The sequence below is a fragment of the Aquarana catesbeiana genome, linkage group LG05, assembly GCF_042186555.1.
Source record: "Aquarana catesbeiana isolate 2022-GZ linkage group LG05, ASM4218655v1, whole genome shotgun sequence".
In the NCBI taxonomy this organism is placed as follows: domain Eukaryota; kingdom Metazoa; phylum Chordata; class Amphibia; order Anura; family Ranidae; genus Aquarana; species Aquarana catesbeiana.
This window is the reverse complement of record NC_133328.1, coordinates 133,436,951-133,463,656: the sequence shown is the minus strand read 5'-3', so window position 1 is coordinate 133,463,656 and position 26,706 is coordinate 133,436,951. Positions and strand designations below refer to the sequence as shown.

General features: G+C 40.4%; 1 protein-coding gene across 4 annotated transcripts in view; it reads left to right on the top strand.

Annotated features, from left to right (window-relative positions):
- Positions 1-26,706, top strand: part of SATB1 (SATB homeobox 1) — a 268,899-nt gene that overhangs the window by 64,334 nt on the left and 177,859 nt on the right. For 2 of the 4 annotated variants that reach the window (XM_073630205.1, XM_073630207.1), the window contains exon 2: positions 151-226. The exons of the other annotated variants lie outside the window; for them this stretch is intronic. The gene's annotated coding sequence lies outside the window, so the exon portion shown is untranslated. The remainder of the gene's footprint in view (positions 1-150; positions 227-26,706) is intronic. 4 annotated transcript variants of the gene reach the window in all.

Below are 26,706 nucleotides of genomic sequence, written 5' to 3'. Positions count from 1 at the left end.
TCCAAGGTGCAATTTAGAAAGGTCTCCCTGGAAACATTTTGTTGTATAAGTTATGATGAATTACATCATTTAAGTGTATCGTTTTTCTTTAGTCTTTATCATTCATTTCTGCAATCCATTAGAAAGCCTTTTCTTCACTTTCTGTTACAGACACACAACAGGAAGTGAAAATCAATTTCTCCAAAATGAAGCGAATTGCCCTTTGTCAAAGTTATCACCAGAACAGGTATGCTCATTAAAAAAAAATCCTTCGCCTTCTGCTGTGTTGAAAAGCATAACATTTTGGACTACCAATACGTTCTGTTCCAGTGACAGTGGTCAACAGGATAAATAGAGCAAATCTCCTCACACTAAAACATTTACAGGGGTTCTAACCCTTCCTCAATCTTTTCAAAATCAAGAAAAAGTTTTAGCTAGACTGTAAGAGGAATGTAAAAATCCACAGTGATGTTCTTCTTGGAAGAATGGTACTCTGGAAAGCCACACATGGCAATCTTAAATAAAGATGGCCATATGTGGGGGGAATCTGACTGATTGGCAACAAATAATTAAAATCATGGATACATTTCCAGCCTGATTTTGAATGATACTGGTCTTCAGTGCTCTGCCAGCATATCTTATCATATTTTACATACAATATCATGTATGGTAAAGACTTTTCAGTGGCGAACTAAGTGCTGACTTTAGGCAGTTTAGGTTTGGTCAATTTAGTTTAGTCAACTTTAGTTTCAAAAACAGTATAATTTTTCCCTGTAGAGAATATAGTCAACTATTGATATGTGCTTGTATGAATTGTGAATTTCCTTGATACATCTATTTTCAGTTTTTCAAACCTATTGACTCTCAACTTCAGTCAGTCCACAATTTATACTGCACATGGGTCCATAAATTAAAAGCAATTCAATAAAGCATGCTAATTTTTAGCATAAAGTCCTACATGCACAATACAGTATAATGATGCAAGTCTGTAATCTGTCATGTTCGGACACTCATTTGTAAATTTTCCATTTCTTTCCTGTTCAGATAAATATTTTACCACCTTTCATCTGTTCACTTGCTCTGTGTATAACAGGTATTGTGCCTGATTTTATAAACTGTTGCTTATGAATATTTCATCACCTATCTCTATTTTTGTCAGGATTGTAATGCCCTCTCGTTTTTTATTGAGTATGATTAATATTTCATTGTCATATCTTTGCTGCAGGTTGGTTTGCTTTTGTGTCTGCCTTCATTCCTACTGAAGTATTTAATGCTTAATCCATAAAAAAATGTGGTTCATCAGATTGGTTCTAGAAAATGTGATCACAATTACTTTTATGGTGCTCTCGCAATGATATATTTTACAGCTGCACTTTGATGCACATAAAAAACATTCCCCACCTTAATAGTGGCAAATCATGAATATATGATGAATGCCACATACCAGATCTATATGACTGGATACTCACTTTTCATTATTCTGAGTGGCCAAGGAAGAGATTTGAAATGATTGAAAAGAAAAAATATGTATTTTTATTTCTTAATTTTTCTTTTAATATATGCTTCCATATTTTCTGTGGAGCACTAGCCACTTTTGATTTTCTTTTTGATTTTTTCTCTAGAAATTACCCTGAATTTAAATTTGAATTAGCCTTAGTAAAAAAAAAAGTTTCTGCTTAATAATTTGCCCATACACTGACAGACTGGGCTGTCTTAGTCCCGACCTTCTTAGCTGCAGGCAATTCAATAGATTTTGAAATTCAAAGTAAGGCCCATTCTGATATGGACAATGCAGGCAGATGCTGATCTCCATATCATTTTTGGACATGGAAGCATCTCTCATCTCAGCTTGTTTATGGTTTTCCCAGCTAAACAGGTTTAAGACCCCAGATTACTTATGAGGACTGTAATCCTGTCCTTATAGGTCTATGAATCTATGGGTAAAGTAAGCACCAAGATGTAACAATCAAGTAACGATCTTCTAATCATAACTATCTAGCGCTGCTGAAAATAGATCAGTAGTAATTAATCCCATATCTATGGGTAGGTTAAGTGTCATAGTTGCCAGTGACTCTTATGTAAACCAGTCATCAAAAGAGAAGATCTAAAACAACTGCTTTATTAGATAATATGTCTTTGTATGACCACCATTACATCCAATATTTATCATCTTTTCATGTCATTGTTGCATTACTCAATTACTATGCAATATAAAATATTATATCATACTAGACTTGCAGTCACTAAAGATGATAAAATGGGTGTCTAAATAAATGGTAATAGATAAATTAGTTCAATTCTAGTGGGGTATAGGAGGCATTGCCCACATCCCTAATAAGGCACAGAAAACAACAGAAGACTCTCTGGTGGGACTTTGAAGGGCAATGACTCCAGAAAAAACGTATGCAAAAATAGGTAAATAAAAAGTTACAAATTTAATAATGCAAAATCTAAAAACAAAATTTACAGTTGATATAACATGTTCATAATGAGATAAAAAAAACACTCATTTACATCACTCATGTATAAATGGACAGAGTGATACTCAACGCGTTTCAAGGTCATGCGTTATTCCTCTTCATCAGGAGTAGTGGTATGAATATTATATGATATCTACAATTCATAAAGAAAAACAATCAGTAAAGAATATAGGCATACATATAATTAGACAAAAGTTTTGTCTTCAGACAAGCAATATATATATTAAATACATTGTCTACTGACCATATAGAAGCAGGTGTCTTGGTATGTCATATCAAGAATTTTTGTATGGAGAAAGGAGGGAGAGAAAGAAAAACAGGAAAATATGGCTGTGCTAGCCTCACAGCGCCAAAAAGAGGATGGCGATGGGCACGGCCAACTCAGTGATGGATGGTAATATATGCACATATAAATGACATGCATATACAGGATGTATATAAGACCCCAAAGCCACTCAAAGAGAAGGAAAAAAGGGGGAAGGGAAGGGAGAAAAGGAAAGGAAAAGAGAAAAGGAAGGGGGAGAGAGGGGGGTAGAAGGAGGGAGAAAGGGGGAAAATAGAAAAGGAGAATGGGGAAAAGGAAAGTAAGAAAGGAGGGAGGAAAGAATGGGGAAGGGGTAGGAAGAAAAAGAAAAAAAGGAAAAGGAAGAAAGGGGAGGGGAAGCGGCAGGGGGTTACCTAAACCCACCTCACTTGGTAGATGTACAGTGTAAAAACTGGAAAAGTTCCCAAAAATAGGGGACCAGGAGGCCAAAAGATAAGGACTTGTTGCTAGTCTGTCTAGTCTACAAATAAAGACAGCAAAATATTGGTATATAGAGGGCAATGTGCATAAATATGCACATTAGTGATCCATAATATCAAAATTGAACACAAGAGAATAAAACAAATAGAAAGATGTATAAATCAGCTTACTTTGGAGTTGATGTTACAGGGAAATAGTCTCCACTAAAAAGGGGGTACCTGGAGGATCGCCTTTGAGAGTATCTCTCTATATCTTTAGTCAGTAAGTTATATCTATAATGGGAGGTGGAAGACAGTAAGTTGCTATCAAAAATGCATATATAATGCGTATACAATCTGTGCATATATCATGTTCATAGACCTGGCAATATGCAAATGAACATGCAATAACTGTACAAAACGTCCATGGTCAAATATTTAAAAGGATGACCTAAAAAAAGGCACATCCAGACAGAAGGGCAAACCCAAACCCCATAGACTGAATATAAATATATCATGAGTGATGTAAATGAGTGTTTTTTTTATCTCATTGTGAACAACATATATCAACTGTAATTTTGTAAATTGTCGATACAGAAAAAGTTGTGTCTATTTTTAGACTTTGAATTATTAAATTTGTAACTTTTTATTCATCTATTTTTGTATACGTTTTTTCTGGAGTCATTGCCCTTCAACGTCCCCGCCAGATGGTCTTCTGTTGTTTTCTAAATAAATGGTAGTGGTTTGGATATTCTTGGGAAGCATTGCATATGATTGGCTAAGACTGTGTGCCATCCCCATAAGTAAGCTCCGGTGGGTGGAGTGGCTTAGACTGCCATTCGCTATCACACAGGTGCTTTATTAAAACTGCAAATTCGGGTGCAGCTCTGCATAGAAACCGTTCAGCTTCCAGGGTTTTTTTTGTCAAAGCTTTATTGAACAAGCTGAATTTAGAAGCTGATTGGCTACCATGCACAGCAGCACCAGATTTTGCATTCCCCAGTTTTAGTAAATCGAATGCACTGATTTATACTAATGCAAAAATATTATTAGGCAAAAAAGCACAAATAAGAATGATTTCCTAGGAAGCCTGGGAAACCATTAGCACTGTGATCTATAATTTGCTTTGGCTCAGTGGTGGAAAGTCCCTAGGAATTTGTCTAATCTACACATATGCTTGTGGGCCCAAGAATAGCTTTACCCTCTTAGCCCAGGGTAAATTTTGCAAGTAGCTACATTTATGAATAAATACACATATTTTTTTTCTCTGTGTAACATTTAAAGTTAAATATCTTTTTATTATTATTAATAGAAGAGCAATGTTATCAGTTACAATAAAGACCAACCACTACCATTTATTTAGACACCCATTTTATCATCTTTATTAACTGCAAGTCTACTATAATATAATACTTTATATTGCATAATAATTGAGCAATAGGAGACATTCCCTTACAATCCCAACATATGGTACAAGTTAGCTTTGGAAGTAGAAGTAGGGAGAGGAAGTAGGAATTTAGAAGGACGAAAAAATGAAAATATATGAAGTGAAAATAGCTAGGGACTGCCAAAGAAAACAAAGTAGTAAGAGTTTGGACCTGAGGGCTACTGACCTGCAAGAACAGTGTGTCGGGGATTAAAACGTTGAGGTGGAATACCCATTTGGTTATTGTTTATTTGTAAGGGTTCTCCTTCTGTGTAACATTTAGCTTTGGAAGGACTGAGGAAGATTTAGAACCCCTGTCCGTATCCCAGCTGCAAAGATTCACCCACTCTATCCTGTTGATCCTTGTCTCCAGTACTGAAGAGAAAATCCAAAATTTTCAGTTGTTATCATTACAGGAACAGGGATCTGACATAGGAGCACTAGCTTCAGTGACAATTGTCTAAGAGAGTATTCCCTTACTTTGGAGAGATTCACTAACATTTTGTTGTGTTTACAGGGCAGGAAATAAGACAAAAAATACCTGACAGAGATTATGCATATTCCAACCAAACTTTAAAAAAAACATGGCAGATGAAATATCACCCTAAAATATATTTGTGCCGACACACACATTCCTAAATATGAACAGTTATATTGTTCAACTAGGCAGGCAAACTGCAGACACCATCTGCTGTCAGCTTCTGATAGTACCGGGTCTGAACAAACGACCTCTGCTGCGTCTGGCAGTAGCTCTTCAAGCTGAACCACCAGTGATGCTGGACTGCTCCCTGTCTGATCTCTTGAAACAATCCTATCAGTGCTCATCAGTGCCGCCTGTCAGTGCCCATCAGTGTTACCTATTAGTGCCCATCAGTGCCACCAATCAGTGCCGTCAGTGCCACCTATCAGTTCCTATCAGTGCCACCTATCAGTGCACATCATTGCTGCATATCCGTTCCGCCTATCGGTGCCCATCAGTGCTGCATATCAGTGTCGCCTATCTGTGCCCATTAGTGCTGCATATTAGTGCCTCCTCCTCAGTGCCCATCAGTGCCGCATTATCAGTGCCAACTCATCAGTGCCCATCAGTGCCGCCTCAGTGGTTTTCGAGCCTGCCCCCTGACTGCGACACAAGGGTTTTTAGCTTTTTTGATCAGTATTCTTCCCAATAATTCTGGTACATCATAGACATTAGATCACTCCTTGAACAAGCGAGAAAGGTGGCGAGATCAGTGGAAGGTCATGAATTCCATAAGGAGTTTTGGAAGAATTATACTGCATTTATGCAATTAACCAACAACAGTGTAAACTATTTTAGGAGGCAGATAAAAAAAGTCTTAGGCCCCATGTACACTGCTGCTGCTAAATGAACGTTCAGAGGCAGTTGGATGCTTTTTTCAACTGCCCCTGAACTCATTCAATGTTATCTTATGTGACCATGTACACAGTTTCGTTTACAGTCATTTTTAGGCAGTTGCGTTTAACAGCCCTTCTTTGAAGGCAAAAAAATGAGTTCAGACGCCGAAGATTTCCATGTTTTAGACGAAAAATGCGGCTAAACACGGCTACATGCAGTACCGGCGTTTAGCTGCATTTTCGTTTATAAGCGTTTTTAAAGGTACCCAATTTTTGGGGAAAAGCTGCAGGGTCTTGCAGTGGCTGTAAAATAAAAAGTGGATGTCATTTTTTAATAACAGTAAATTACAACATGGCAGGCAAAGCAAATGTACAATATATGATACATTATTTTTATTTTCTATAGCTTTTTCCATGACAGTGGACTTATCCTTTAAGGTAAGTAATGGACTAGTTGGAATGTATAGGAATCAGAAAAGTATGAGAGAGTTTTGGCACTAACAGATATGCCAAAGCTTTGCCTGATTGGAAAAACCTGGTACAATGCTCAGAAGCTGAAACTGACCAAAAACTGCTCATATGCGATCATCTTAAATGAATAAATGAATGGGAATATTGTCACAAGTACCTTTAAAGGAACCCTGCATTGAAAATATATATTTTGAGAAATGTATATGGCTTGCTATTGCTGACCTCCTTTTAACCACTCAATGACCAGGCCATTTTTTGCATTGCTTTAACTGACAATTGCGCAGTCATGCGATGCTGTACCCAAAAAAAATTACGTCCTTTTTACCCCATAAATAGAGCTTTCTTTTGGTGGTATTTGATCTTCCCTGTGGTTTTTATTTTTTGTGCTATAAAGAAGAGAAGAGCAACAATTTTGAAAAAAACACAATGGGGGTTATTTACGAAAGGCAAATCCACTTTGCATTGCAGTCACTGTAGATCTGAGGGGGACATGCAAGGAAAATAAAAAAACAGCATTTTAGCTTGCACATGATTGGATGATAAAATCGGCAGAGCTTCCCCTCGTTTCAGATCTACCCCTCAGATCTACAGCGACTGCACTTCCAAGTGCACTTGTAGTGCAAAGTGGATTTGCCTTTTGTAAATAACCCCCGATATCTTTTACTTTTTGCTATAATAAACATCCCAACTTAAAAAAAAAAATAATAATGTTTTTATCAGTTTAAGCTGATATGTATTCTTCCACATATTTTTGGTAAAAAAAAACCGCAATAAGTGTCTATTGATTGGTTTGTGCAAAAGTGATAGCGTCTACAAAATAGGGAATAGATTTATGGCATTTTTATTATTTATTTCTTTTTTTTACTTGTAATGGCAGCGATCAGCGATTTTTATCGTGACTGCAATATTGCGGTGGACAAATCGGACACTTTTGACACATTTTTGGGACCAGTGACACTTATACAGCGATCAGTACTATAAAAATGCCCTGATTACTGTATTAATGACACTGGCAGGGAAGGGGTTAACACTAGGGGGAGATCAAGGGGTTAACTGTGTTCCTTAGGTGTGTTTTAACTGTAGGGGGTATGGGACTGACTAGGGGAGGAGAGAGTTCGGTGTTCATACTTAGTAGGAACACACGATCTGTCTCCTCTCCCCTGAGAGAACCGGGAACCGGGATTTGTGTGTTTACACACACAGATCCTGGTTCTCGCTCTGTCACAAGCGATCGTGGGTGCCTGGCAGTCATCGCGCCCGTCGGGCATTCACATGGGCTTCGAGCGCACATGTGCCGCCGGAGGCATCTTAAAGAGCCGACATACAGCTACGACGGCTCGCGCAGGGGTGCTAACCTGCCGCAGTATAACTGCATCGGCTGCTCCAGAAGCGGCTAAAACTGCTAATTGCCTTGTTGTTTCTGAGTCAGTGACCTCGAATAAGAATTCAAATCATAAATTCTGATTTCATGATGACTGCCTTTGCTGCATTTGTGTCCTTTACTCATTCACTCCACAAAAAAAAAGAAAAAAGTAAATAATCCTACCAACACAGTGACAAAGTCCTTTAAGGATGCTCTATGTTCATCCATTTAAGAATGAGTTCATGTCTGTGCTTGATTAGGTGCAATGGGTGACAGGGGATAAATTAGGGGTCTAATAGCCCTCTGATGTCTCCATAAAGTAAACTTGTCACCTGTTCAATGCTATCACATACACTATAATGCCAAAAGTACTGGGACACCCCTCTACATCATTGGATTCATGTGTTCCAATCACCTCCATGGCCATAGGTGTATAAAATCAAACATCTCGGCATGTAGACTGCTTCTACAAACATTTGTGAAAGACTGGGTCGCTCTCCGAAGCTCAGTGAATTCAAGCATGGTACCGTGATAGGTTGCAACCTGTGCAATAAGTCCATCCGTGAAATTACCTTGCTACTAATATTGCACTGTCAACTGTTAATGGTATTATAACAAAGTGGAAGCAACTGGGAACAACAGCAATTCAGCCATGCACAAAGAGGTAGGCCACATAAAATGATAGAGCAGGGTCATGTTGAAGCACACAGTGTGCAGAAATCCCCAACTGTTTGCACAGTCAATAGCTACAGACCTCCAAACTTTGTGTGGTCTTCAGATTAGCACAACAACAGTGTGTACAGAGCTTTATGGAATGGGTTTCCATGGCTGAGCAGCTGCATCCAAGTCTTACTTTACCTAGTGCAATGCAAAGCGTCGGATGCAGTGGTGTAAAGCATGGCGCCACTGGACTCTAGTGCAGTGGAGATGTGTTCTCTGGAGTGACAAATCACGGTTCTCTGTCTGGCAATCCAATGGACGTGTCTGGGTTTGGAAGTTGTCAGGGGAACGGTACTTGCCTGACTGCATTGTGCCAAGTGTAAAGTTTGGTGGAGGCGGGATTATGATGTGGGGTTGTTTTTCAGGGGTTGGGCTTGGCCCCTTAGTTTCAGTGAAGGGAACATTCACTGAAGACATTTTGAACAATTTCATGCTCCCAACTTTGTGGAAACAGTTTGAGGATGGCCCCTTCTTGTTCCAACATGACTGCACACCAATGCTCAAAGCAAGGTCCATAAAGACATCAATAAGCGAGTTTGTGGTGGAGGAACTTGACCGGCCTAAACAGAGTCCTGACCTCAACCCGATAGAACATCTTTGGGAGGAATTAGACTGGAAACTGCGAGCCAAGCCTTCTTGTCCAACATCAGTGCCTAACCTCACAAATGTTCTTCTGGAAGAATGGTCAAACATTCCTATAGACACACTCCTAAACCTTGTGGACAGCCTTCCCAGAAGAGTTGAAGGTGTTATAGCTGCAAAGGGTGGGCCAACTCAATATTGAACCCTACAGACGAAGACTGGGATGTCATTAAAGTTCAAGTGCATGTAAAGGCAGGTATCCCAATACTTTTGGAAATATAGTGTATATGATAGATGATTGTAATAAAGTTAAATGAAAAAAAAGCTAAAGAAAAATACAATTTTAATAAATAAATAAAAAATTAAAAGCAACTCTATCACCCTGCATATACCGACAGATACAATTGCACATATGTAAATGGCTATAGCCCTACACATGTTATATATCTTAGCAAATGTCAGAGTGAGAGCCAGGGCTTTTTTTCTCAGAAAATAGGTGCAGGAACTCAGCCATGCCCGCCACACACACATACCTGCCAAATGGCATAAAATAGTAACTCTTCCCTCTGCAAACAACCCCTCCCTCCACCGCCCTCATCTCCCCCCCCTCCTTAAAAGCTCCACCATCTACCACATGCCTTATGTTTGTTGCAATATTAAGCTGAAGCACCCATCTGGCTGTAGTACCTCCCAGCATACTATACTATACTACAGTCACTTACAAGGGAGATCATGCAGTAGGAGCATCAACAACTGGTCACCAGGGAAAAAATGGAGACCACAGAGGTTGCAGCCTACCACGCGCCCTCTCCCGCTCATGACTGCACTTAACCCTGGGCACCTGTTCTGTATCTCCCTTGTCCCTGTCCAGCACTCAGTGGGGTCTGCGCAGGAGATCTGACCTGTGATCTGACCTGTGGGAGCTACTGGGAGATAAGCTCTCACTTGTAAACGCAGAAGCTGGACTTCTGTGTTACCAAGTGATAGTGGTGAGCAGGGAGCAGAAGACCTGAGCCAGAGGTGGTGGAACTGGGTTCCCCCTAGTTCTTGCTGAAAAAAAGCCCTGGTGAGAGCAATATTTCTAGGTGCCTCTTTTAAGGTTTAGGCCCTTTTCACACTGGGGCGGTGGGGGCGTCGGCGGTACAACAGCGCTATTTTTAGCGCTGCTGTACCGTCGTTCTTGCAGCGGTATTCGGCCGCTAGCGGGGCGGTTTTAACCCCCGCTGGGGGCCGAAAAAGGGTTCAAATCCCTCATACAGCGCGGCTATAGCCACGGTATTGCCGCGGTATAGCCGCGCTGTCCCATTGATTTCAATGGGCAGGAGCGGTGAAGGAGCGGTGAATACACCTACTTCACCGCTCCAAAAAAGCGGTTTGCAGGACTTTTTTCACCGCCCTGCCTGCGCACCGCTTCAGTGTGAAAGCCCTCGGGCTTTCACACTGAACAAACAGCGGAGGCTGTTTAGGGGCGGTTTGCAGGTGGTATTTTTAGCGCAATACCGCCTGCAAACCGCCCCAGTGTGAAAGGGGTCTTACTCTAAACTGAAGAGCTGTGAAGGCAATTAAAACGTCACCTATTGATAATTTTGTGTACCATAATTTTCTGCATTTTTCGTGGTCCCATGCAATTTTAAAGCTTGTCACATTTGATATCGATTTACTCTACAGGACTTCATCTTTCATTTAAATTTAAAAATTGTGATTAAATTGTGTTTCTGTGCAATATAATACATTTTAGTGTATTTTTTTCCTGAAAATACAGTTGTTCAAATATTGTGCAACATGAAATATTGCAACTACCATCTCTTTTTTCTACAGGCCTCTGCTTTCAGAATATACAGTATATAATGTTACAGGGGTTTTAAGTAATACTATAGTTAAAAATGCAGATTTTAATGTATGTAAAAAATGAAAAAAAAAATGCCCTAGAGGGGAACTAGTTAAAAAAAAAATGACAATTTTAATAACGTCCCACCATTAATCATATCATCAAGTGATGTAGATTCATCATCAGCCATGATGACCCACCACTTGACATCATTTTCTGGCCAAATACATCCAGTTTATTCAGCGGTTCACTAAACCACAAAGACGCTGGGTTTAAGTGGAACTTACAATCCATCCAAACCCAAAGTTTATCCCTATTGCCAACCACCCGTAGCACCATTTCACACCATTATACATGGCACTGACAAGTTTATTTGGAAAGGAAGTATAAAGACCATTGGTTGATAGCAACCAACAACAATCAACCAGGAATCCTAAGAAAGTGATGTAATTATTGTAAAATGAAATTTAAATCACTGCCATGATTGTTTTTTTACTGTATACCTGTTGAATAAATACAGTAAATAGTTGCCCATGGAACTATAGAACCACCATCCATGAGTAAACAAGAGTGAAATATATTGAATGAGTATCCACTGCTATTTCCTTTTCTATGAACATACAGGCCTATGTTTGTAGTCATAATTATGTCATATGGACAGAACCTTTAATATAAAGTATTACCATTTACTCTACCCAAGCAATATAAATGTTAACTATAGATGCAGAGACTGCTGCATCTCACTGGTTGCACAATGCAGTCCCATGGCTATCACCACCAACTTAGAGCAGAGGCAATTACTGAACAAGTCATTAGATTTTGCCTTTGGTTTAGCAAATGAGAAAAAGTCAAGGGTTGATCAGAGTTCGATCGATGAGCTGGGTAATCATTTCTCAAACTTGGCAGATGTTCCTGCTTGGATGGTAAAAGAAGAACTCACCATTGTCTTGGCTTGTCCTCTTTTCTGTCAGATTAAAGGGATGTTGACAGCGACCAGTGACCAATCGCCTGGTCATCTTGTGTAGGGGTTGGTTGCTGGGAGGTGTCTACACTCATCACTATGTCCCAGGTACACTTTGTGATACATATTCATATCTCTTCATCTCTATTGTTTACAGACTGCAAATATCCATATTATTGTTCAGCGTGACATTTGCTTCAAAACGAATACACACATGTCCGGTCTCCAAGGCCTAGTTTACCTAGGAGGAATAAGGGGTACCAGTGGTTTACCATGTGACCTGAAATAGGGGTTTCTGGACTTGAAATATTACAAATTATCTGAGGAAACTAAATATGTCCATATTATGGCTGTGCTATTATTACTTTGGAAGTTATGAAACATGCTGAAATTTCATACTTATTCCACTGTTTAAGCTTTATGTGCACTAAGGTATTTACGACCGGTATCTGCTGGTTTTCTGAATTGAGAGGGTGACAGTTTTACGATAGGCCTGGACATCCTGCTAGGCCTAGCTGTTTTTACAGACCTAACCTGGTCCTGCTTTCTCTATGTTGAGATAACAACAGCTCTTTTGAAGTATAAACCTATGAATTCCTGGAAATAAGGGCGGAGGGAAGGAGTTTTTTACTGCAATGTTAAACTGTTAGCCAAGCTGTCATGGCTGCGCTAAGGTTCTCAAACAACATGGCCACTAGCTACAGCTTTTCATGTGTCCAGTACGTGATATTGTTACATATGGGTTTGGGGGTTATTGCTGTTTTATACTTACCCAGGTGGATGCAGCATCGGTCCGATGCTGCATCTGTCCCCCGGCGTCTCTGCACTGAGAACTGAGTCATCGAACATCGCCGATGGCTCAGTTCTCACTCCTCCCCGAGCAGAGAGCTGCTACCTGTCAATCAGCAGCTCTGCTGCTCTGCTCCTCCACGCTCACTGGAGCGATGAGCTGTGGAGGGGCGGGGAGTGGACCCGTCAGTGGCTCGCTGAGGTGGCTATCAGTCCAGGCACCTGGCAGATCCAGACTCCCAGAGTCTGGATGACTCTGTGAGAATGGGTCACAGAAGTGCAAAAAGGAATTGCACTCCTGTGACCCAGAGGAGAAGCCCAGCCAAACGAGCTCAGGCTGGACTTCTCCTTTAAGACTACATTGCAAAAGATCATATGACAAAATGCTTGTGTGCTACATTACAAATGTAGTATGTTTCTGTCACATTTTACAGTGGAGGTTTGCATATATTTACATATCCTGAAATGCAACTCGCTAAAAGCTAAACATTAGAGTGACATGAATTATTTCACACCATAAATTTTATATAATCCACCACTTAGGTGGAAATGGTAACTCTTTGGAGACAGGTTAGTACTACAAAGCTGTGTAGGAGAAGAGGTTGCAGCTGCTACTAGACCCATGTTCCCTTTGGGCCACACACTGCTACAGCCACTGTCTCTGATCCTCATTCACACAATTAGAGTGCTACACTTCCTTTACTCACAGCTTCAGTTCTTTCCTTTACAGTAATAAAGAATAATCACCTCTAGAGGCAGGATTCAGTGCTTTTAAATGTAAGCAGTGATGTTTTGCAGAATGACAAATCATCACACACATGTGACTTGCCACTCGTTGCAGTCTACAGAGCCTTTTTTCTGTCCTGTTCTGAATTTGTAATACACAAGGAAATAATGATCTTAAACCTATAACCTGACAGGAATGTATGGTGTTCAGTGAATGTTAGAAAGTTCTGCACTCATCTTTCAATCATCTTACCAGGCCTGGGGCGGGTAATGTCTTCCCTTGCTTCATTACCTAATCAAATCTATTTTTAATATACATTTCCAGCCTAAAATAACTAGAAAATATCATTTATTTTCACAATGATTTTTGTATTGCTTGTATTAGGTATTACAGATGTAAAAATCTGCCTAGGTTTAGTTTACAAGCAAATCTTGCTAGATGTTCACAAACTTTGGGGTGAACCCTAGTGAAGGCTATGGGAATGAAATTCTTTAGTTGTGGCCATGTTTAGGGCTAATAGACAAGCTTTTGTCAAACAAAAGCCACCTGGGGTTTGCCATGGGGCATATGTACTAATGCCAAAATTAAAGGGTAACTCCACTGTCATGGGGATTAAAATAGCAAATAAACAAAAAATAATATAGTGTATACAGTTGCGACACAAGTCATATTGTAATTGAATGTTATTAAAAATTACCTTTGCTTTTCAATCTGCAGCTCTGTCATTTTCTGAAAATGCAATGCAATGGCTAGCAGATTGTGTACAGAATGTCCCCCCAGAAACATAATTTCCTGCTTGTGTGATTGGCTTTTCCCAGAAGTCTCCACTAAAGCCCCTTTCACACTGGGGCGGGAGCGGCGGTAAAACGGCGATATTTTTAGCGCCGCTTTACCATTGCTTTAGCAGCGCAGCTAGCGAGGCGGTTTTAACCCCTGCTAGTGGCCAAAAAAGAGTTAAAACCGCCCGCAAAGCGCCGCTGCCGGCAGTATAGCCGCGTTGCCCAAATTATTTCAATGGGCAGGAGCGGTGTATACACCGCTCCTTCACCGCTCCAAAGATGCTGCTTGCAGGATTTCTTTTCCCATCCTGCAAGCGCACCGCTCCAGTGTGAAAGCCCTCGGGCTTTCACACTGGAGACACAGCAGCGGCTGTTTCAGGGCACTTTGCAGGCGCTCTATTTAGCGCTGTAGCACCTGCAAAGCGCCCCAGTGTGAAAGAGGCCTAAGACACAAGTCAGATTTCAGGTATCCCCTACAACAAAAATGTAATTTTTGGTGAGAAACTCCCAATAGGAAATCACGTCTAAAGGGATGCATGTCCAGCAGCTTTCCTCATTAGTGCTCTGTAGGTGCTGCAGCTGATTGATAATTATGAAACCACTCCCATTACTCACTTTCCCACATGGACATAGACAAACACACAGTGATTTATTCAGAATAACAAAAGGTAATAATCTGCAACAAACTTTGTTAAAATCCTTGCAATGCACCTAGATCACCCAGAGGGAAATGTTTTTTTTTTTTCTCAACAAAAGTGGAGTTACACTTTAAACTAATACATAAATACAGTATCTCTCCCTACACAAATATTCAGCACTCCCGAAGATCCTCACAAAGTTAAAGGTTCAACTTAAAGACAACTTATATGCTTGTTGCTAACATTTCTTGTCATTCCTTATGAAAGGATTTGGTACTGATACTGTCAGCCATGACACTACTATAGATAACTCAAGCTGACCTCATTTGAACTACACAGGATATGTCACCAAAGAAGACTCAGTATATTACTTCCAAGTAGAATGTGTAATCAGTAGTCATGTTCCTTTCTTTCTCACACCTACATGACATCTCCTCAGCCAGGTATGCTAAAATCTTAAAATTTTCATGTTTACATATAATTTTTTAAGCATTCCTTTATCAGACGATAATTATGAGATATAAAGGATAACATGGATCTGGTATTTATAGAATCTATTATATTTTCTTTATGATTTCTTTTATAATTATGAAATGTTTAGTTCCCTGGGGACCAACATTCTATATAAACAAAATGTTTATTATTACTGAATGTAGAAACCAGCAACTGTCACATTAGAATTTCCTGCAAAGAAAATATATTAATTACATTATTAATTATCCACAGTGCATTTCAGTAAATGTAACCATCTCACAATTATCTACTATAATTACTGTAAATTTAGCAAATCTGAGTTATTTCAAACTGCACTTTGCACAGTATGAAATCTAATATAACTTGTCAGCAAGTGTGTTTTATTTTCATTTTTGTGGACTGAGTGTGAATATTTTGGTGTTCTCTATCATGGGATACTTTGAAGTGGTTGTCACAGATGTTCACCTCTGGTATTTTGCTTGAAAGGGTAATATAAAAAGATCAATATTATTGTTAACTCTTTAAATTATTATAGCAGAGAATAAGATTATGGATGCAATTATGTGGCAGTATTGATGCATCAACTCTTTTACCATTTGTAGCTGAAGAGAGATAAAAAAAAGAGATTGCAGAGAAAACAGGCAGACTTAATTAACTCTATGCAGAGAGAGGTAACCGTAGAGAAAACAGACAGATAGCAGTAACTGTAAAAAGGAATGACAGATGCAGGTTACTGGAGAGAGAACAGATATGGAAATTGTAGAGAGAACGTATAGAGGTAATGATAGAGAGAGCAAATAGAGGTAACTGTAGGGAGAACAAACAGGTAGAAAAAACTGTAGAGAGAACAGGCAGCGGTAACTGTAGAGAGAAAAGACAGTGGTAACTGTAGAGAATACAGGCAGCGGTAACTGTAGAGAGAACAGACAAAGGTAACTGTAGAGAGAAAAGACAAAGGTAACTGTAGAGAGAACAGACAGAGGTAACTGTAGAGAGAACAGACAGAGGTAACTGTAGAGAGAACAGACAGATGTAACTGTAGAGAGAACAGACAGAGGTAACTGTAATGAGAACAGACAGATGTAACTGTAGAGAGAACAGACAAAGGTAACTACAGAGAGAACAGACAGATGTAACTGTAGAGAGAACAAGCAGGTAGAAGTAACTGTAGAGAGAGCAGGCAGCGGTAACTGTAGAGAGAACAGGCAGCGGTAACTGTAGAGAGAACAGACAGTGGTAACTGTAGAGAATACAGTCAGAGGTAACTGTAGAGAGAACAGACAAAGGTAACTGTAGAGAGAACAGATGTAACTGTAGAAAGAACAGACTAAGGTAACTGTAGAGAGAACAGACAGATGTAACTGTAGAGAGAACAAACAGGTAGAAGTAACTGTAGAGAGAACAGGCAGCGGTAACTGTAGAGAGAACAGACAGTGGTAACTGTAGAGAATACAGGCAGCGGTAACTGTAGCGAGAACAGACAGAGGTAACTGTAGAGAGAACAGACAGATGTAACTGTAGAGAGAACAGACAGAGGTAACTGTAGAGAGAACAGAAAGAGGTAACTGTAGAGAGAACAGACAGTGGTAACTGTAGAGAATACAGGCAGCGGTAACTGTAGCGAGAACAGACAGAGGTAACTGTAGAGAGAACAGACAGATGTAACTGTAGAGAGAACAGACAGAGGTAACTGTAGAGAGAACAGAAAGAGGTAACTGTAGAGAGAACAGACAGTGGTAACTGTAGAGAATACAGGCAGCGGTAACTGTAGAGAATACTGGCAGCGATAACTGTAGAGGGAACAGACAGCGGTAACTGTAGAGAATACAGGCAGCAGTAACTGTAGAGAATACAGGCAGCAGTAACTGTAGAGAGAACAGACAAAGGTAACTGTAGAGAGAACAGACAGAGGTAACTGTAGAGAGAACAGACAGAGGTAACTGTAGAGAGAACAGACAGATGTAACTGTAGAGAGAACAAACAGGTAGAAGTAACTGTAGAGAGAACAGACAGAGGTAGCTGTAGAGAGAACAGATAGTGGTAACTGTAGAGAATACAGGCAGCGGTAACTGTAGAGAGAACAGACAAAGATAACTGTGGAGAGAACAGACAGATGTAACTGTAGAGAGAACAGACAGATGTAACTGTAGAGAGAACAAACAGGTAGAAGTAACTGTAGAGAGAACAGGCAGTGGTAACTGTAGAGAATACAGGCAACAGTAACTGTAGAGAGAAAAGACAGAGGTAACTGTAGAGAGAACAGACAGAGGTAACTGTAGAGAGAACAGACAAAGGTAACTGTAGAGAGAAAAAACAAAGGTAACTGTAGAGAGAAAAGACAGAGGTAACTATAGAGAGAACAGACAGAGGTAACTGTAGAGAGAACAGACAGATGTAACTGTAGAGAGAACAGACAGATGTAACTGTAGAGAGAACAGACAGATGTAACTGTAGAGAGAACAGACAGATGTAACTGTAGAGAGAACAGACAGATGTAACTGTAGAGAGAACAGACTAAGGTAACTGTAGAGAGAACAGACAGATGTAACTGTAGAGAGAACAGACAGATGTAACTGTAGAGAGAACAGATTAAGGTAACTGTAGAGAGAACAGGTAGATGACAATTTAGACATCACAGGCAGATAGAGGTAACTAGAGAGAGAGCAGGTAGGTAAAGGTAGCCGTAGACATGTAACTAGGGAAAACAAGTAGGTAGAGGTTACTGCAGAGAGAACAAACAAAGATAACAATAGAGCGAAAAGGCAGGTAGAGGTAACTAGAAAAGAGAGAACAGGCAGGTATAGGTAGTAGAATTCCTATTTAAAAAAAAACTTATTGACTTCTTAATGGACTTGTAATCTATTTTTAAAGTGTTTTTCTGCCTGCATTGTTTGGAGTTAGCAGTGTACGGTCTATAGTCCCTAGTTCATCTTGGGAGAGAGCAAGAGAGGGTGGTTACCTTCCTAGAGTGGAGCCATGGAGAACAAACATAGCCACCTTCTAACAGGAAGTCAGATTACAGCAGAAAAAAAAAAGATAAAGCAGAGTTCTGAGAGTGCTGCTGACTTTTAAAATATGGACACTTACCTGTCCAGGGCGCCCGCGATGTCGCCACCCAAAGCCGATCTGTCCCTCGGCTCTCGGGTGCTGCCGCCGCCATCTTTGGTAAGGGAATCAGGAAGTTCACTTCCTGGTTCCCTACTGCGCATGCTACTTCTCACTACTACTACTACTCACGCTGCGCGTTGCCACTGGTCCCTGCTGTCTCCTGGGACCTGTGTGTCTCCCAGAAGACAGCGGGGGGATGGGATGTGGCGTAGATACCTGCGGGTGGCTTGGGTATCTATGCCTAGAAGTGGCCGCAAAATACCTGTATTAGACAGATTTCTGCTCCCCCGGCACCCCCAAAAGGTGCCAAATGTGACATTTTTGAGTGGAAATCCACTTTAAGGGATTTGGAGGAGGCTGAGAGCAATAGAGGGTAATTTTGGGTTAAGAATACATACTTGAATGTATATATATATATATATATATATATATATATATATATATATATATACATATACATTCACACATATATATTGCAAGAAAGAAAGAAAAAAAGAAAGAAAGAAAGGCAGATGTATCTGTAGAGAGAAAAGGCATATTAAGGTAAAATGTAGAGTGCACAAGCATACACAATTTACTATAAAACTAACAGGCAGATAGAGGTATTTGTAGAGAGAACAGGCAGATACAGCTAACTGAAAAGTGTAAACTCAGTAAGATTTATCTATCAAGAGAGAACAGAGAGATAGGACAACTACAGAGAACACAAGCAAATTAAGCTAACTGAAAAGAGAGCAGGTAGATAAAGTTAACTTTAGAAGAACAGACAGATAAAGTGAGGGATAAGGCTGACACCGCTTTCTTTTGAAAGAAAAGAAAGCAGACAGAGGTAATTGTAGAGTGAACAGCAACAATGCAATAACTGCACACAGGCATAATTTATTATTTCTCACATATCACTAAAAATCTGCCCAAATGTGACTGATCTTGATGACCATGATTGTTCTGGGTTGCATGTCCCCTTTATGGGGTGTTCAGCATGTAGCTAGGGAGCCTGATATGCCCATCAGTTTCCTGGATAGTATTTAAGGCCCTAGTACGAGGGATCCGTGGGTTAAAGAGTGGGGAAGGCCTCAGGTTAGGAGGAAGGTCCAGTTTCTCTGGTTGGGTGAAAGATATCTACAGCACCACATAAGTGACCTGTTGGTGAGTGCTTTCCCCTTTGGGGGAAAGTAATAGACTCCTCCCTGGGAGAAAGAATTCAGAAGGGACATTCATTTTTAATGGCAGAGATTATAGATTTCTTTTGTATATTCCAGTTGTGGGTACTAAGGCTCTGATGACTCTTAATGTGGGGAGTGTTGTGTTGTTAATACTGTGTTGAAAGGATATACTGCAACACTTGACCTTGCTAAAGAATAGGATCACAGTGCTGGATATGTAACAATTTCTTAAAATAAAGGGCATAATGTTGAAAGCGTCTGTAAACCGCGGCTTATTAAAGAAAAAAACAAACCCCTGTAAGCCAATTGCATAATGTGCTAGTATGCATCTCATATTAGCACATTATGAAATATTTACCTTAGAACTAAGCCCTCCCACGGCACGCTGTCTCCGCTGAGAGGTCTTCCCCTGGTTTTTCTTCTGGGTTTGCACACTCTGGCTGTGTGATTGGCTGGAGCCACGATGACATTATTCGCGGAAGCCCTCAGTTCCAGCACAAATCTCTGAAGTTCTGGCAAGGTATGCTGGAACGCATGCACCAGTGATGTCACAGGCCGCATCCAGGGTGAATATCTGAATAAGAGATATTCATTTTACCTACAGGTAAGCCTTATTATAAAAATCACAAAGTGGATTTTACTAACGCTTTATGGCTAAGAGTTTGGAGGGGGCATGTACAAGTGCTGTCCAGTCTGTGTCACACTGGAAGCCCTTTATTTTCCTTTAGCATGAGAGCATGGGACACTATGGGGTTGATTCACTTAGCAAGTGCAGTTGCACCCTGCAAGGGAATTTGCATCGGAGCTTAGTAAATGAGGTCACTTCACTTTGCAACACATATTCAATTAAATGCCGGGATTTTTTTTTTTAAACTACATTTTTGCTTGCACATGATTGGATGATGAAAGTCAGAAGAGATTCATCTCACTTACTAAGCTCTAGAGCAAATTCCCTTGCAAAGTACAACTGCACTTGTAAAGTGAACAGTCTATTTGCCATTACTAAATCAACCTCTATGTTGGTGCTCAGCGTGACAGTCCTGAGTATGTGGGATGATCTATCTGTGGCCTCAGGCATGGAACATTTCAGTTAGGCTGGTAGGGGGGCTACTGTTTGGTCCTGGGGTTTCAATTTCCCTCCAGGGACCAGAAGGTAGAGAAGAGCCCTATGTTGGGAAAACAACTTCCAATGGCCCTGGAGTCTTGAGTTTGGGGAAATTAAAAGCCCGGGAAATGATCCGACAGTTCATGTGGCTGGCCATAAAGGTGATCAGAGACCAGATCGCCTCTGATCACCTCCCCCCGATCTAGGAGGACTGAAGTGACATCATGACGTCACTTCTGGCCTAGGGTGGAAGTAAACAATTTATTTAAAGCAAAAGATCAAAAACATTTTTGGGATTGTTTGCTTTCAAAGGTAGAGGAGAGATTTGGGGTCTTATAGATTCCAGATCTCTCTATAAAGAGGACCTGTCATCCCTTATTTCTATTTCTATTACAAGGGATGTTTACGTTCCCCGTAATAGGAATTAAAAACAAAAAAATTTAAGGGACAGTGAGTGTAAAAATATAAAATAAGAAAAACATTTTTAAGTGTCCCCAAGCCCTTCATGCTCGCATGCAGAAGCGAATGCATAGGGAAGTTGCACACACATATGTAAATGGTGTTCGCAGCACTGGTGAGGTATCGCCATGAACGTTAAAGTGAGAGCAATAATTCTAGCACTAGACTTCCTCTGTAACTCTAAACAGATAACCTGTAAAAAATGTTAAAGCGTCGCCTATGGAGATTCCACAAGCGTGTTTTGTAACATGTTAGGTATCTATTTACTTGGCGTAACATCATCTTTTATGTTTTACCAAAAAATTGGATTATGTATTGTGTTTTTTCATTAAAATTTATTAAAATATATTTTTTTCCAAAAAATTGCATTTGAAAACCGCTGCGCGTACACCGTGTAACATAAAAAACTGCAACGGTCTCTATTATAAATCCTGTATAATCCTGTATTATAATAATAATATTTTATTCTCTAGGGTCTCTGATAAAAAAATATATAATGTTTGGGGGTTCTAGGTCATTTTCTAGTAAAAAATACAGATTTTTACTTGTAAACAATAAGTGCCAGAAAAGGCTTGCTCCTTAAGGACCACCCTATAGCAGATATACTGCTACAGATCAGCCCTCCTGCGCAGAATCCCATATATATATATATATATATATATATATATATATATATATATATACGTGATTTTGCACATCGTTTCTGCTGTGATTACTCACAGCCGACCTGTTGGTGCTGGGCAGGGCACTAGTCTGCCAACACCCGTCAATCGTTAGGCCTTTGTAAACAAGGCAGAGTTCTGTTCTGACAGCGGTTGCAGGGGGGAGTGATGGATTTTGTGCAGGGAATAAAATCCATCACTCCCCTTAGTAAAATCACCTAACACAGTACATAAAAACACTGACTAGGCACACAGTTGACCCTTTGATCACCCTAGATGTTTAACCCCTTCCCAGCCAGTGTCATTAGTACAGTGACAGTGCATATTTTTTGCACTGATCACTGTATTAGTGTCACTGGTTCCCACAAAGTGTCAAAAGTGTCAGTAAGTGCCCGATTGTCTGCCGCAATATCGCAGTCCTGCTATAAGTTGCCGATCGCCACCATAACTAGCATAAACAAAATACAAATTTCAGTATATATACCATAGTTTGTAGATGCTATAACTTTTGGGCAAACCAATCAATACACTTATTGGGATTTTTTTTACCAAAAATATGTATCAGCATGCATTTTGGGCTGAATTTATGAAGAAATTAGATTTTTTTATTTTTTGGATTTGTTTTAAAGCAGAGAGTAAAAAATATTGTTTATTTTTTTTTTTCTAAATTGATGGTCTTTTTTTGTTTATAACGCAAAAACAATTAAAAAAACGCAGTGGTGCTCAAATACCACCAAAATAAAGCTCTACTTGTGGGGAAAAACAACATTATTTGGGTACAGAGTTGCACGTCCGTGCAATTGTCAGTTAAAGAACCACAGTGCCATATCGCAAAAAATGGCCTGGTCATGAAGGGGGAAAATCTTTCGGAGGTCAAGTGGTTAAAGCAAGAAAAAAATGCACCTGCGCACTTTTTACTAGTGTAGCACACCATAAAACACAAAAAGAGAAACTTATTAAGACTGGAGCAGACAGAATCTGGTGCAACTCTGCATGGCAACTAATTAGCTTCTAGTTTTCATTTTTAAAGCTAAACTGAACAAGCTGAAGTTAGAAGCCGATTTGTTACCATGTACAACTGCTTCAGATTCTTTCTGCTCTAGCTTTTGTAAATTCCCTCCACAGTATTAACATCTGTACATTGAGGAGTGTACATTGGGATACTATTGAAAATGAATGGCAGTGCACCACAATGGCCACATTCCTCACATACCTACTGGGTAAAATTTGTTGCAATTGCACAAATTTTACTAACAGTTATCAACACAGAAGTGTGAATGCAGCCTTAAATATGTATCAAATGTACATCTACATTCTGTAATATAACATGCTGGCCATGTATCATACATTTAGGATACAATCCCTCACCATATGAACATTTTTAATTAAATGTTAAAAATTTTTTCTTAACCTCCCTGGCGGTTTTCCCGAGTGTGGCTCGGGGTTAAAATTCAGCACCATTAGCGGTAACCCCGAGCCACACTCGGGATCGCATTGCAGGATCCTGGGGCAGCGTTACTTACCTTGTCCCTGGGATCCTGCGATGTCCCCCGCAGTGTCCGAGGGCTCCGTCCTCCTCCGAAGCCTCTCCGTGCCAGGCTCCGTTCCCTGCGAGCGGCGCGACGCATGGGGGCGGAGCCTGGCGGCAAATTAAAAAAAATGTCAAAATCATAACACATACAGTACTGTAATCTTACAGATTACAGTACTGTATGAAATGATTTCACATCCCTTTTGTCCCCAGTGCTCTGGCCCATGCCCTGCATGCAGTTTTACATGATATACACTGTTCTTTCTGCCTGGAAACTGGAGATTGTCCATAGCAACCAAAAAGTGTCCCTTTACGTCAAAAGTGGCTTTAGACCAGCTAGAAAACAGCGATAGTAAATTAGAACACTTGCAGAATTGAGCGATAGTGAATTGTGGGGAAATTTATTTTATTACTATTTTTTTTAATTTTTTTTAATTATTTATTTTTATTTATTATATTATAATTTATGTTTTTGTGTTTCAAACTTTATCATACCCGGGATATCTACTAGACTCTGGTTTGGACAGATTTAAGTGTGTTATAGTTAAGATTTACAGACCTACAATATAAAACGCCAAATTTCCATGCAAAATAATTGTACCGCTTTCAGCACCTAAAATCCGAAATAATCATACCGCCAGGGAGGTTAAAAAGAACAATGTAAGGGCCAGTTTTGTTTTGTAAGGGCCAGTTTACACCACATGCAGTCCAGTGAGTTTTATTTCTGCATCAGAAATGCATGGATAGTAGGTAATATGGTTTCCAATGGCATAGTTCACACCAGTGCAGTCAGTTCCAGGGTGTTCCAGCACCAGAAAAAAAGTAGCACATGCTGTATTTTGTCTGCACTGGACTGTACTGGAATGCAGTAAAACGCATCAAAAATGCACTGGAATGCACATAAATGCACCAAAAATGCACCAGAATGCACATGTCCCTATTTAAGGTGAGGGGTAAAAAGGGGAGGGGGGCACTGGAAAGCATCAAAAACGCATTGGAATTGCAACAAAAACGTGCATGCAGAAATGCATCCGGAACGCATCTGGACTGCATTTATATGGTGTGAACTGGCCCTAAAAGCATATTTTTTGTTGGGAAAAATGTTTAAAACAACTTAAAGAGGAACTGCAGTCTGCTCACATAATTTGTAATAAAAACATCTTTGCCATTCTGAAGCTTCCCTCCAACTACTTTGGATATTATTTTATATATACTGTGATTCTGTACTTGCCAAATATGTTGCAGAAATCTCCCTTCACTGAGTCTGGCTGCAATCTTTTTAACTATGGGCAGCTTCAGCTGCTGCCTGTTCACTTCCTGGATTTACACAGAGGCACACCTCCAGCTCTGCAGCTCTCATTGCCCCTCTTATGACTCACCCCCCCTCCCTTCCTGGCAAACTCTCACGAGAGTGAGAGCTGTGCATGATGTCATAAGCCTAGCCTTTTTACCAGACAAGAAACAGGAAGTGGGCTGTATGTGATATTTACTGGCAGAAAAAAACGTTTTACTATCCAAAGTTAAAACAACAAGGGTAGAAGATTTAATACATGGAAAGTTGAAAAAAATACTGAAGTTCCACTTTAATCTTTGATTGATCCTTCTATGATTATTACAGTATATGTATCTTAACCACTAGGCGCCCGCGCTATAGCCGAAAGACGGCTACAGCGCGGACTCCAATTGCCGGGAGGGCGTCCCTGGACGTCCTCCTGTTTACTTCCGCATTGCGCGCTCCCGCGGGCGCGCATCGCGGAAGTTTTGTGCTGGCCGTGTCCCTCGGACACGGCCAGTCACAGATCGCCGTAAACGGCCAATGACAGCGGCCGTTTACAGTGCGATCGCTCTACCAATGAGAGAAGATCTCATATATAAACATATGAGATCATCTCTCATCGCCGGCTCTCCCTCCTCACACAGAGACAGCGTGTGAGGAGGGAGAGCGAACCGCTGCTGCGGTAAGTGTAAAAAAAAAAATAAATAAAATAAAAATAAAAGTGTCTCCACTGTTATCTGTCCTGCCCTCTGCCCCTGCCAACTGTCCTGCCATCTGTCCTGCCAACTGTCCTGCCATCTGCCCCTGCCATCTGTCCTGCCATCTGCCCCTGCCATCTGTCCTGCCATCTGACCCTGCCATCTGTCCCCATGCCATGTATAAATGCCATCTGTCATCAGTGCCACATAGTGCCATTTGTCATCAGTGCCACCTGTCAGTGTCACGTGCCATCTGTCATCAGTGTCACGTGTCATCAGTGCCACGTATCAGTGCCATCTGTCATCAGTGTCATCAGTGCCACGTATCAGTGCCATCTGTCATCAGTGCCACGTATCAGTGCAAACTGTCATCAGTGTCATCAGTGCCACGTATTAGTGCCATCTGTCATCAGTGCCACGTATTAGTGCCATCTTTCATTAGTGCCACGTGTCATCAGTGTCACATATTAGTGCCATCTGTCATCAGTGCCATTTGTCATCAGCACCACATATTAGTGCCATCTGTCATCAGTGTCACGTGTCATCAGTGCCACGTATTAGTGCCATCTGTCAGTGCCACGTATTAGTGCCATCTGTCAGTGCCACGTATTAGTGCCATCTGTCATCAGTGCCATGTATTAGTGCCATCTGTTTTCAGTGCCACATCAGTGTCAGTGCCACGTATCAGTGCCATCTGTCATCAGTGCCACATCAGTGTCAGTGCCACGTATCAGTGCCATCTGTCATCAGTGCCACGTATCAGTGCCATTTGTCATCAGTGCCACGTCAGTGTCACATGTCATTGTCCTGGTTCTCCAGGGCCTTCAAAAGTGTAATAGGTAGTCAACAAGTCAGATTTGTAATTTATGCTCCTAGAACACCTGATGGTGCTCCCTGCATGTTGGGCCTCTCTATGTGGCCAGGCTGTGAAAAAGTCTCACACATGTGGTATCGTAATACTCAGGAGGAGTAGTAGAATGTATTTTGGGGTGTCATTTGTGGTATACACATGCCATGTGAGAGAAATAACCTATTACAATGACAATTTTGTGGGGAAAAAAAAAAAAAAAAAAATCTTCATTTTGCAAAGAATTGTGGGAAAAAATGACAACATCAAAAACCTCACCATGCATCTTACTAAATACCTTGGAATGTCTACTTTCAAAAAAGGGGTCATTTGGGGGGTATTTGTACTTTCCTGACTTGTTCGGGTGGCAAGAAATGAGATAGGCCACCAGTACTTCAGATGTGATCAATTTTTTATGATTTGCACCATAACTTGTAGACTCTCTAACTTTCACAAAGACCAAATAATATCCACTAATTTGGGTTATTTTTACCAAAGATATGTAGCAGTATAAATTGTGGCCAAAATTTATGAAGAAAAATTACTAATTTGCAAAATTTT